We start from the raw sequence: 13,586 nt of genomic DNA, 5'->3' as shown, positions 1-13,586 counted from the left end.
GAGGTAGCACAGCATGCAAGTGAAGATGAATAATAACTAGGCTCACATGTTTTAGAAATTAAGATTTTTATTAGAAGGCTGTTATTGGAAAGTTTTAGTGCTGTGTCTAAGTGCAGTTAATAAGTGGAAGTTTTTTGTGTGTGTGTATTTTTTTTTAAATCCAATCAACCAAGTCCTGCTTATAATGTAGGGGCCTCAACTAACTCTCAGTAAATTCAAAGACTTCCACTGACTTCAAAGGGAGTAGATTCAAGCCCTAGAAAAAGGATTTGTAAAAGTGATTAGTGTCAGGGCTTTGTTTTAAATTGTAACTAACAAGAAAAAAAAAAGTTTTATTATAAAATTTAATATGCACCTGGGAATATTAATTTCTCTTTCAGTTACTGTAAGACACTCAACACCAAGAGAGAAAGAAGAGTCCTGTCACTTTATTATAACCCACCCTCTCTTCATCGTTGGTAAGTTTGTTCTGTCTTTCAGTGATATAACAGAGCAGCATTTGTGTTACTGAAGTGTACATTTCCAGGGACATATTGGGACTGAAGCCCTAGAAAGATGACTAACTGGATTATGCAAAGCCATCTTTTCCAGCAGGACATAAGACAACATGTATCCTTAGCTTCACTCATCTAACCTTAAAAAAAAAAAAAAAAAGCCATACCCAACATTGCTATATCCCTATAATAAATGCTCTTTCTTCCTTCAGTTCAGTATTTCTATGAATTATGAAGCTATTCAGCATGGCAGAAGGTTGATTATACCAACCAGGAGCACTGGAGACTCTTGGTCTGGCTGTGTTGATTCAAGTTGCCCTTCTGGCCTTAAGCTGACAGTTCTCTGAATGAGTTACTTCATCTAGTTGGACTTAGTTAAGAATAGTATCCTCATCATACCTATTTCAGGCATTGCATCTCTTATGTCCCCATTCTTCTTCAGTCTTTTATGGATCCAGCTCAAGCCTCACTATTAAATTAATCTCCTTATCCTGCATCCAGATCTGTACCTGCAGGGAAATATACAGGTCCCCATAAAGATTGCAAGGTTCACCAACAGTGAGTAGATTCTAGGACTAGGGACTCCAATATTATTAATTGCTTTAAGCCAAGCCTGCTTTTTAGCATTAAAGAAATGGTTGCCTGGAAGTTTCTTTACTAAAAAATAAGGTGTGGGATTTGAATTCAGCTTAAATATCTAGAAGTGCCACTGTGTGGAGCTGACTAGAGACCTACAGTCACAATTTACTGGGCATATGGCTCCTTTTAATGCCAAGCAGCAGGCAAGGTAAAATGCTGGTGCCTGAACCTGAAAATGCTGGTGATGCCCACAGTTTTAAATATGCTTTTTTGTAAAAATCAAGTTAGCATACTATTTCTCAAATGCATTTCTTCTTAATAAGATCTCGAGAAACAGCATGATACTGACAAGTATGCTGACATACAAGAGCTTTTTACCCGCTGCTTCTTCAAAAGGAGGTATTTAACTCTGTAGGGAATCAACAGGGCTTCTCCATATCTGTTTGCAGTAGGTAAACTATTGATTTTAACTGCTTAAAGTTTAACAGAGTTTTAGTAAATTTCTTATCTATCTATTAAACATAATCATTATTGGTTCTATGGGTTCTGTTAAAACATACAGTGGCCAGATGTCCTAATCAATACCTATATACTGTTTTCAATGAACTTACTTCAGGGGGGAAAAAAAAGAAAAAAACAAAACACACATCACAAAACACAAACACACAACAACCAACAACAACCACCAAACAAACTGTGGAACAAATCACTGGATATTTATTTTACTAATTCATGTCCTGACTGCTTTTGCAACTGACCAAATCAATTTTAAAAACAATATAACACAGAAGCAAACATATAATTAAAATTCAGGAGGAGTCTTGTAGTATTAACTGCTTAAGGTTGCACTAAACATACAAAGTAATGCAAAACCCAATAATCTCTTTTAGTTCATTCCTGGTTTCATTTTCTCAAAAGATTATGGTATACACATTTGTTTGTACTGCATTGTGGATCCTTCTGACTTTTCAGCTTACTAAGAAGAATTAAAAAATGGTGTTACACATTGCAGCAGCTCTGCTAATAAAAGGAAAGAAAAGATTTGTTCAGTGTGTCAAATGTCTGCATGGCATAAGGGAAGGGAATCTTGATTTTAAAAGATTAAGTTCCAAAGTATTTTTTATTTTTTAAGATACCACATTTCTTTGCTGATTTTCATGGAAATTATTCTCTGTTACAAAGATGGGAAAAAAACATCCTTTTCTCTCATTCAGGACCACACCAGCTCTGTCAAAGATCTTTCTTATAGCTTATTTCAGCCAATGAAAGTGTGGCCTGCCAGTTTCACATCAACCTTATCACAGCTGGTACAAATCATTCCTGTCTATCACAGCTGCAATAAACCTCAGTCATGCCCTGAAATCTAGAGAGAATGCTTTAATAATTTTACTGGTTTCTGCTGGTGTTCTGGCACTGCAGAACTATTCAGAAAAGTTCTACAACTAGGTCAGATATATTGTGGGCATAATAAATCAGTTTGTTTAAAAACTGATTTTATTCTATTTAGAAAGTGCTAATGGTACATACTTAAAACTTCAGTATTTAAAAAGCAACTTCTTCCTATTTTTCTCATTTCCTTTCCTTTCACCAGATCATACACATTTTGAGTTCAGTGATGCAAATCCCCATAGGCTGCTTCATAATTGCATAACACATCCTCTATTTTGAAGAGTTACTTGGATGAAATATAACATAACCCTAACCTAGATTTTAAAATAGCTGGTTTCCAGAAGACTATTGTATTCACAGGTAGAATGGGTGATACATTAAATTTAGTTTATGCCTTCTGTATTTGCCAACACATTTTATCTATTCAAGTTTTTGGAATGGCATTTTTAACCGCGTGAGTAAAATAAATCCAATTTTGTACCTACAGTGCATTTTGCAAGTGAAAGAGGTGCCAATTTGGTTTATAAGCCTGGAGGCAAACATTACCCCAGTTAAAACACAGGCAATATACTTGTGTAAGTTACATGGAAAAGTTTGTGTTGCCAGCATAAGAAATTAACTGTCATGGAATATCCATTTCTTCAATATGCCAAGGACAGAAAGAAGTGCAGAAGTCAAGAGCCATAGAGCAGACAGTAAATCACAAACCCAGTGACTTAGCAAAGAAAAAGTCTACAACCTTTTTTTAGAGATGAGTTACTAGGGGTTTGGTGGCAAATGCATCAGACACATGTTCCAGTAAATCCATTTTGCCATAGTAAGAAAATGGACAAAATGAGAACTAGTTTCACTAGATAAAGGTATCCTTTAATTCTCTAAGGGTATGATTAGGCATTAATATTTCTCTTTTTTGCTATTATTTGCATACATTCCATAATATCTGTTCTGCAACTGGCTTTCTTAGTTGTTGTGTTATATATATTTTTACGTTAATTCTATCAGGAGCTGAAGTGAATGAAATGATAAAAGTTCCATTCTCCCATGTTTCCTGCAGGGAAGTTGACCATACTGCACAGAACAGAAAGCCAGAAAGTCAAACTAATAGAGCAGCCACCATCATTCAAAGCTTAGAATCTATCAGGGTTTTTTATAGACTTCCATCTTTGAAATAAAAACTCAGTTCTTGTATTACCTTCTGAGGAGTTCAGAATGGGCGTAGGTTTGTCTGAAGCTCGGAAACCACAGTCAGTGTACTAAAAATGTGGAAATTGCTTATCTGAAATGTATTACAGCTTTCTATGGCAGATCCAGGAGGCAATAAGAGATCATTGCATTACTTCCTGTTAATGTAGCACTAGTTATTAATGCAGCACAGCCTACTGGTTTCATTATAATGTTTCTTTCACTTTGATTTACATAATTTTAAAACTAAGAATTTATTTTGCTAAATATATGAATAGAAATTTCAAATTAATATTCCTAAATAAATGAACTAACAAGAGGGAAATAAAAGGACCAATCAAATTCTTCTGGTTACCAGAGGAAAACAAAACATGATAGACTTGACTAAGACAGAAAAAAGGACCAACTTCTTTATTTGGTAGATTGCACTCCAAAAGAAGCTGATTATATCTGAATTTAGAAAACCCCTATTGGAGCTGAAGGTGAAGGATGTGAACTGGTTGTTGTGGTATGACAGTTCAATGTTACAACTATGGTAGCCTACTTAAGTCTTTCTCAAAGGTAAGCTTCCAAAGGTCATAATACTTATGGGGTGTTTTTTTGTGAACTGTTTTTCTTAGAAAAATACACACACAAAACCAACACACAAGCCCCTTGAGAAATTATACCTATCAAAGTCATAGAAGTTACTAGAGAAAGTGTGGGACAGGCTGAAGATGTTTCTGAGGAAAGGTTCCAAGAAATATTTATGACAGGTTTTTTTGACGAACATCCAGTTCTACACACAATTTTTTTTTTTTTTGGTAAAGGCAAACATAGGATCAAAATAAATATATGAAAAAAAAGGATATTTAACTGATGCGTGAATAAGGCATGTAAAAATTTTAAGCCAGGCTGAGACACTAATTCCCCTTACAAAAGAAAACCAGACTGCAGGCATAAGAAAAATGTCTGTCAGTAGTGGAAAAGGGCATTTGTAGGCCCATTAAGTAGCTTTTGCAAATACACTATTGAATTAATAGGCTTTTTCTTTTCACCAGCTCCTATGACTGGATAACTTGTGAGTACACATCAACAGACACATTTTGTTGTTGTTTCTAAACAAAAACATATAACAATAAGTTTATATCTCCCTTTCCACCACCCTTCCACCTGATTCCATTATAAAAAAATTCACATACTTTTTTTAATTGTGCCACCAGTTCCAGGAATCAAAACTGTTTGCTCAGAACTGAGACAAGATCAGGCATATTTTCTCTTGCATCCTAAGTTTTAAAGCATTTTAAAAAAGACAGCCAGATGGAAGATGAGGCATATAAATTAGATGATCTTTGGCCTGTTTCAGAAAACAGTGACTCAATCTATCATAGGGCAGCTCTCCAGATTATTTATTGGGATGCTTGTCTCCTAACAAAAACGTCAGTGAGCTTCTAATTGCGTTAGGTTGAGTTAAAAGGAAGTTCCAGGTTGGCTCGAGTGAGAAGACAGCTGCAGTCTGCTCTGCATTTTGCAACCATGAGCCACAAAAGAAATAATATATGCTCATATCTGTCTCCCAAGAGAGGCAATAAAATGCTTTAGTGACCATTAATGCTGATTACCTCTCTCTTTGAGGCACTGCTTGCAGCAAATGTAGCTGGCGTGCTTATTACCAAAGGTAGCTTCCCTCCGTGTCCCTGCTGCAGGGTGGTGCTGGCTCTCCCAAAGGCAGCACAACCACCCTCCTTGTGCACTAATGCAGAACCACACATTTCCCCTTCTTGGCTCTCATTCCCACCTCCCTGGAAGCCAGGTCAGCATCTCCCAGCACAGTGGTCTGGAAAGACTGACAAATTGGGGGTGCAGGACAGGCACCCCACGGCACTGTGCCTGCCAGGGTTGCACAGCCTACTGCGGGAAACTGAGCTGAGGGGAGCCTTGTTATAAGGCACAAGCCACTCCAGCAGCCTGGCACCACCCCCAATACCCACCACCCCAAGGTCTCCATCACACACTACTAGAAAGACAGGTGCCATGAGACTTGAAGTATCGAGTTATGCATCAGACACGATCGTTAAGTAACCAGCAATAAGCAAAAGAAATATTTCATCTCCAGAACACATAAACCTCTCTCAAACATTATTGGCAATTGCTTAAATCCTACCCTCTCTCCTCAAATAAACCGGGTGAAGATTTGGAGTTTTATTCCAGTATGAAAATCTACAAGAGAAAACAGACAAGCATAAATATTGCCTGCAAATCCCTGACATGCCAAGAGTAGCTCCTGGGATTGTGAGCAGCTCATATTGAGCCGCCCAAATAAACTGAGTCATCCTCTCTCTAGACACTGTTACCTAATTCAGCCTGCATGATTTGACCTTGGAGTTCATAAAAGTACATTGGAAAAAGAAAAGATCTCAGAGAGCCTATAAACCTAAGAGAAAATTTCTGAAAGTTTTGAAGATAAATTGCCTTTTTCTCTCTGGAGAAGAGATAGATCAGTTTTTGAGAGTCTTATTTTTGCACACAGTTGCTGTCACACCTTTTGCTTTACTTATGGATGTACATGTACAGGTGTACAGCAAATGTTTTACCAGTGAATATCACTATGTCTTAAATATGCTGACCCTGCCTGCAGCACTAAACCATGACACAGCAGTTTAGCACCAAAAGGGTGGGCAGAGCACTGGAAGGTTGACAGGACTGAGCACATGATGTACAACACCACAAGTAAGATTCAAATGATCCATTTGCAATCTAAAAATGCTTCCTTTGGCATGAAATATTTATCCCTTAATTGAATTTATAAAATAGTTAATTCTATGCATAACCTCTAGCAGCTTGCTTTTGAAATATCTCTACAGCTGAAATACACAGCCACCTGATTAGGTAAATCAACATTCATTCCTACTCACCATAAACCTCAACATCACCTGTCTCACCTCTACTCTTCCTATCTCTAGTCAATAGGGTTCAGCTGAAAGGGGGCCTACAACATCTTTAGGGTCTTAACATTTTGGGATTCTTTTCTGCCATTACAGAATTTATGTTTTGTCTTGCTGTAGCTGATTGTAACTACACAGCCCTGAATCACCATGTGTTGTCTGACTAAAAATTTCCAGCCTAAGTGAAACATGTATTTACATTTATTTAATGCCAGCATCCAGTGCTACATTTTTACCTATAAATTTTGGTTCTATGAGAGCATGCTTCTCTCTATTCCTCTTTCAGAAATTGTATCTGAGCCTCAAAAGTGTGACAATAATATACAGCATGGATCACTTAGCTTAAGAAGAATCAGGAAACTTCAAGTCACATATAAAGACAGTATTACCTTTTTCCTGTAGGTCCATTGAAGTCAGGCCATAGTGAACAAGGAATAACAATAACTGAAAAGACAACTATTACCTTCTGAAGGAGGACAGAATCCCAGCAGTAAACCAAACATTACCCAGCCGCTGTACTAAGGAAAACCAGAGTAGTGCTTTCATCCAAGTAATACAACTATCAAAACCTAATGCCAGACCCACAGAGCTAGGAAGATAGAGAACAGCACTAGCATTTATGATGTTCTCTCAGGCAGATGCATTTTATTAATGTTCAGAGGATGGGCAGGTGTGATCTATCAAGGCTGTCTGTAGTTAAAGCCTATTGAGCAACTTCTGGAACTGTTGTTGGGTATGTCTCAACTTCTGAGTGTTCTTTTTTGAGTGTTTATGGAGTTTCTTATTTATCTGAATTTCACTGGTCTCTGCATAGCCATAAAGAAAATATTCTAATTTCTGTAAGCCTCACAAATCCAAACACTTAATCCTATACTAAGTAGAGTTTATGTCTTACGTTTAAAAACAAAAATAAGACAAGTTAACTGTGAGGATTTTAGATGAGAACCATTTTGAGGAAGATAGTGTTTTGGGTCATCTTCCTAAAGGGCAGATATGACTTAGTTGTCCATAACTGACATTAAATACATAGTGGTCTCTTGTCTGACCCTGAGCTTCAGTAATGATAGCAATTATAGAGTCCTTCCTAACAGTTTGTTCATTGTCAATTTTGCTTTGTACTAGAAAGTTTTCCCTAATATCAAAGCTACATTTTCCCCTCCTTGCTTGAAGCCTTTGGCTTCTTATCATCCTCTGTAGATTAATCATCCATGACTGTTACATGCTTAATGTAGAAATTATATCTCCCCTTGATCATCGTATTTCTTGACTGGACATGCCCAATTCTGATTTTTTCCTTGTACATTCTTATTTTCCAGACCATTTCCTAATGCTTTGCTGTCTCTAAATTTTCTTCAATTTGTCTGTCTTTCAAAAAATGTGGCACCCATAATCAAGTGAGGAACTCTGTGAGGGCAATGAGTTCTACTTGTAAAAGTGACAGAGTGGCATAATATCACTCTTGCTTTTCATATTATGCTGACACAGTGTTCACATGTTGTTTTGATCCATTATCATCCTCACTGCTCAAACATCTTTTCACTGTACATCTTACGGCTGATTGAAACTTGAAAGGTATCAAATGTGCACTGTAGGTAGAGCTGTCAGAGCAACTGGTTGTCAGGATTTGATTCTAGAGAGACCACACTGTGTCTGTCTTAAACTGACCTGAAAAGGCGATGGAAAAAATAAGTTAGTTCATCAAGAACCATGAAGGTGTGGGAGACCTGCTGGTTATGAGGTTATTTAGGAAGAATGTAGAAAAGAAAACTGAAGAAGGAAGTGGAAAAGAAAAAAAAAGGGCAAAATTTAATTAAACCAGGTAAAAATTCAAAACTGGTTTGGGAAATAAGATACAAATTGTATGGCTTATTAGTTTAATTATTTCTTCCCCAGAACTTCCATCCAAATGTGCCAACATCACTACTCACTCATGATGTATTTACATATATAAGTAAGTATGGTTGTTCCTCTGGAGTTCAGAGTACAGGTGCTTGTAAAATAAACCTCAAACATGGCATGGGAGACATTCATATTTATTTTCTCTCAATTTCTATATTTCTAGGTTCTCATATTTTTGGTATTAAATCCCAGTCTTGTAAACTGAACCAGTTTCTGAGGGTTCTAACCAAGGAAATCAAGGTCGTGCTGAATAAATGTATATGTCAGTTATATCCACAGCGACTCCATTGTCTTCAGGTTATTCTCTCAGTGACTCCAAGCAAAATTTACAGCTGCAACTAAGTCAAAAAGTCTTGTTGATGTGAAATGGAGCCCAGCCCTACCTGAATATTAGGAGAATAAAGCAATTTTGTTGTTGTTGTTGTTAGTGAAGTTAACAGATAGAGATTTCAATGCAAAGATCTGCACTCAAATAAAGGGAAGAAGAAGGAGCATTTTAGGCTCCATTTTTCAAAACAAAAATGCACTTAAATATTTTGCTTTACTTAATCTTAGTTTTTAGCCCATATCTCAGATTACTTAACAAATAGCCATATTTAAGTCATTCTCCAAAAGTCTGTTAAACTCCAACTTGGTTTGTGTTGTTTCTGAATTCAGTCCTCATTCTGTTCTCTATATTTCAGCAAGATGCTGCTGAAATTCAGATACTGTGAGTTTTTCTCTAAATATTGTCTCTTCCACTTCAGTGTTGACTAAACAGACAGGTATGCATGCCTACAGCTGTTTCAAGACATTCAGTATCTTATTTTTTATGAGGTCGTGGGATAGCTCAAAATCATGTGCACACATCTTTACTGTTATAATAATTCATTGCAGAAAGTTCTTCCATCTTCTCCCAAAAGTTATATTGGCACTATTAAGCAACTGCAGTAATCTTCTGTTCTAATGCAGGATCAAGTGTGACAGGTTGGCAGTCACAGTGTATTGCTTTTCTTCTGTCAAAGCCCTCTATACAGCACACCTGGAAGCAAGGTCTTTTCTCTGAAGAGCAACAGAAACCTTAAACTCCCAGGTGTCCCACATGTTCCCCAGGGTCATTTCTTCCCTCAGAGGCAAACTGCCACGGATCTGGGGACTGCCAGTAACTGATTTCTATAAGATGCAGCCTTGGGTAGGATCAATAACAGTCACTATTAATTTGTGCAGAGTAAGTTGTTATTCCTTAGATGATGCTAAACAAGAGAGAAGAGAGCTCATTTTCTATCACCTTTGCACTCTTGAGGCTGCACAGTGGTTGTGAGAGGATCCGGGCACTCCACTTGCTGCTCAGGTGTGACGATGTGGAGAACCAGCTCTCAGATCTTTTGGCCATCCACCGCATATGTTTAGATGATAGGGTTTCCTGTGAATAAAGAACAGGCTGTTGGCATGTGAAAAATATACTACCTCATATAGCATGGAGTTATCTGGGCAAGCAAGAAGAGAATTAGTAAAAGCAGCTCTTTTTTGAATTAAAGTTGATTGGAAATATTCTCTCCATAAAATCCATGACAGACTCAACACACAAGGGAGAGATTTAGACCTATGTTTTTATTTCAGTTTCTTGCTGTGAATCATTGTTCATGACAAGCTAATGTGCTGAAAGGAACTCTTGTCTCATATAGTGCTTTACTATGGCCAAAGGCTTCACTCCAGCTGTCTAACATAACCCTGTTGACCTTATCTGCCAGCTTTTGGACGTAACATCAATGTTTTACTGATATGTACTAGACTTGCTCAAAGAAGAGACAGATTTTCCACACTCAGCATCCGACTTCACTTTATCAGTAATCATGCAAACATCACGGCTTATGCCATTATAATTGAGACAACAATTTTTGTTTGCTTTTCTTTCATTTTGAGGACTACTTTTCCCTGGGTACCCCTGTTTGGGCAGCACTTCACCAGGGCATGAACACTTAGTTTGGGCTCCACTGCTGCTCTGCAGGCAGCACAATGGAAAGGCACTGAAGGCAGCTTTCAGAAATGGCTGAGATCACAAAAGAGCTGGAAATCACAGGGTCTTGTGAGAAAGTTTCCATCTCTAGCCCAAGCAGATTCAAGCTTGTAATTGCTACCAATGCAGACTGGATCATTTTAAAAATTGTCAGTGGCTTTTTGGAAGAGGCATAGATTTCTGTGACTTTTCTTGAAATCTTGGAACCAGGCTCATGGCATTGTATGTGCCTATAGTTTTGAGGCGAGAATGGGGAGTAATAAAAGAGGAAAGTTATTTTTGCCTCTCATTGGAACTTTTTTGGGGGAAACAACTCTGCATCTGATCTGGAAAGATAGGAGTTCATTGTGCCCATGCCATTCTCAGTGAAAATCTTTCCGCTGCCTCCAGTGGGATAAAGATTGGGCCATAACTCAAAATAGTGTTGAAACATGGGAGAGTAATTGATGCAGACACTATTGATAAACTGGTCATTGGAGCTTTGATGAAAACTTACTACAAAGCTTTAACTCTATAACTAACATTTGCATCCTCCTGTTTCAGTTATATCATCACATGCAAAGGACATATTCTTTATAGACTAGTGGAATGGCCATCGTAATTTAGATGAAAATATAGTGTGAGGTCTGTAAGCAGTTGGTAGTGAGAGTGAGTCATTTACTACACATTCCCCTCCCCACATGGATATAAAAATAAATGTTCTACATTGGAGTACTTGGCATGTACAATTATGCTATTTACTGAAGTATTCTCCATCCTGCAGTCGCAACTGTTAGTCATTGTTCTCTTGATAGTTCCTTCAGTATATACACCTTTCACTAAAAACTGTTTCCAGGCTTGCAGTTGTGGACACTGTTTTCCTCCTTCAAATATTCTGGTCAAGATTTTAAAGAGCATTTTAGAACTGGGCTCCCAATATGAGAAGTAAGGAGAATTGCATACCTCACTTTCTTAAGCACCCTTGAAAATCCCACTTTTAACTCATGCAAGGTCAAGACTAAAAGGTTAAAATAGATATACTTTCAGTCCATACTCTTAGAAGTATTTATGTACATTAGCTGACTTAGGCATGTGCAGAACCATTTGCAGGATGTGGATTTAAATGGAGATTTTAATAGAAAAGGACCTTTATGTATGCAAGGAAATGCCATTTTGAAGGAACATTTTAATACACTAGTGTGTCTGGATTTCCTACTTATTTAGCAATGGAAAAAGCCAAACTTTTTAGTTCTGGTATAGCTTTGGATTAGCAAGTAGGTCCTGCACACACATTGTATTTTATATAGCGTGAACAGTTTCCTCTTTGTTAATCCAGCATGCAAGGCTTTCATTTCTTACTGAGGCCCATCTTTTTATTTCTTGCAGATTTTAAAATCTGTTGTGTTGGCACTTTGCTTCTTGGAGACCACTGGTGTCATTTTCTCCAAATTGTTAGCGTAAACAGTCTGTAACTCGAGTAAGCCAAGTGTGGGTGTATTAATCTTTCTAGTGCCAGCTAAGCAAGCTTGGCAAGGTACAGTTTAATTCTGATATCAGAAAAGTAGTAAATATTTTTTTTCCCCTTTTTAGTGCTGAAATACCTGGATTCTTGTAAGTATATATGGTTCTTGTAAGTTAAAAGCTGAACAGAAGATAAAGAAAATTCTTTTTATAGTCATATACAAGGAGCCGGGATGAGTAAGCCAGGAGAGGAAAAGAGCAGCATGGAATAGTGGTCAAAAAGGAGACTGGCATAACCAGACAGCTGGCATCATCATTGTGAGTTAAAGGCCAGCTTCGTTATATTAAATAAAGCAACACATCACTTAATGAATGTTCTGCAAGATTAATAAGCTAAAAACTGACTACTGTTAGACATCATTCATCTGCCACTCTCCTTAGGGAGAAATCTGCCTCACAGGCCACTACGTCAACTTCAGCATATGGTTGCATCCCAAGATGTCCTCCTGTACTGTGACCATGGGATAGTCCAGGTCAGCTTCCTGTGGGACACTTTCAGGACTGAATGTGTAATTCAAGTCTCAAAACTTGCTGTGTATTAGCAGAAGGTGTGGTGGCAGATTTCCCACTCCTCCAGTTGAATGTCAGGAGCTGTTACTTCCACAGCAATGTTCCCCCTTCCTCTGCAGCCTACAGGTAGAGCTCACTGGGTTTCTGGATCAGGATTGATGGCACAGAGATGCAGGAGAGCAGGAGGCAGGGTCATGCCAAGAGAAGGATCCAAACTATCCTGGCAGCACTGTGCTTCAAACAAGAAAATATGGAGAGCCTTGAACAATCAGTAGTGCCATATCTGCAAGAACATTGCTGGGCCTTCAGGAACATACATGGACAACTTGCTACCCTCCAATCATTCAAAACATCCAGGGGAATTATCAGCACTCTGGAGCTGATTTCATGCTTTTTTCTAGGAGGGTAAACATCTCTCCTTGCATTCTTAACCAGGGAGCAGAGAGAAGATCCCATCACATGCCCATTCCAGCAAAGCTCACATGTAATCTGAATCCCCGTGGAATTATGAAGGCAAGCCCTGTGTTTATCAGCTTTATGTTCATACTCCACGCTGTGCTTAAATGCTTTGGTAGGAGGAGACTGGAGGTCCCTGCCATCTGAGCATGGGTTACCAGGGAAGGACAGCTTAACATAGCACCAGCTTTAGCCTCATAAAATCATCATGGATCAGTTCACCTACAGGCTTCAGTGTGACCTCAAATCACTTAGACTGCAAGTTTTTGGTATCCAAGCACTCTTGGTTACTCTTGATGTGAACAGGGTGAAATGGGTTGCTCAGTACCCTGCCATCCTCACAGTTTCAGTATTTGCATCTATTGAAGATGTCTACAGACACACAGAGCCCTGGATTTCTGTAATATGTTCTCCTTCAGATGAGATGATAAAATTCCTCGGTAAAATAGGGTTGAGTAATCCATCCCAGAAGCTTTACACATAATAATAATAATTTACTACTGTGCTTTCAGGCTTCTCAGACACAGTCTTCCACCCTGTGGAAGAGTACTTACGCACTCAGAGCTCTGGTGTTGCCATATGAGGTCAACAGCACGTTTCAGAAAGACTCTGAAATCTTTGCTCTGGTTTTTGGTTGTTGTGTTGTTTTGTTTTGGT

Source organism: Streptopelia decaocto (genome assembly GCF_964273445.1).
Source record: "Streptopelia decaocto genome assembly, chromosome: 2".
Lineage (NCBI taxonomy): Eukaryota > Metazoa > Chordata > Aves > Columbiformes > Columbidae > Streptopelia > Streptopelia decaocto.
Note: the sequence above shows the minus strand (reverse complement) of the source record.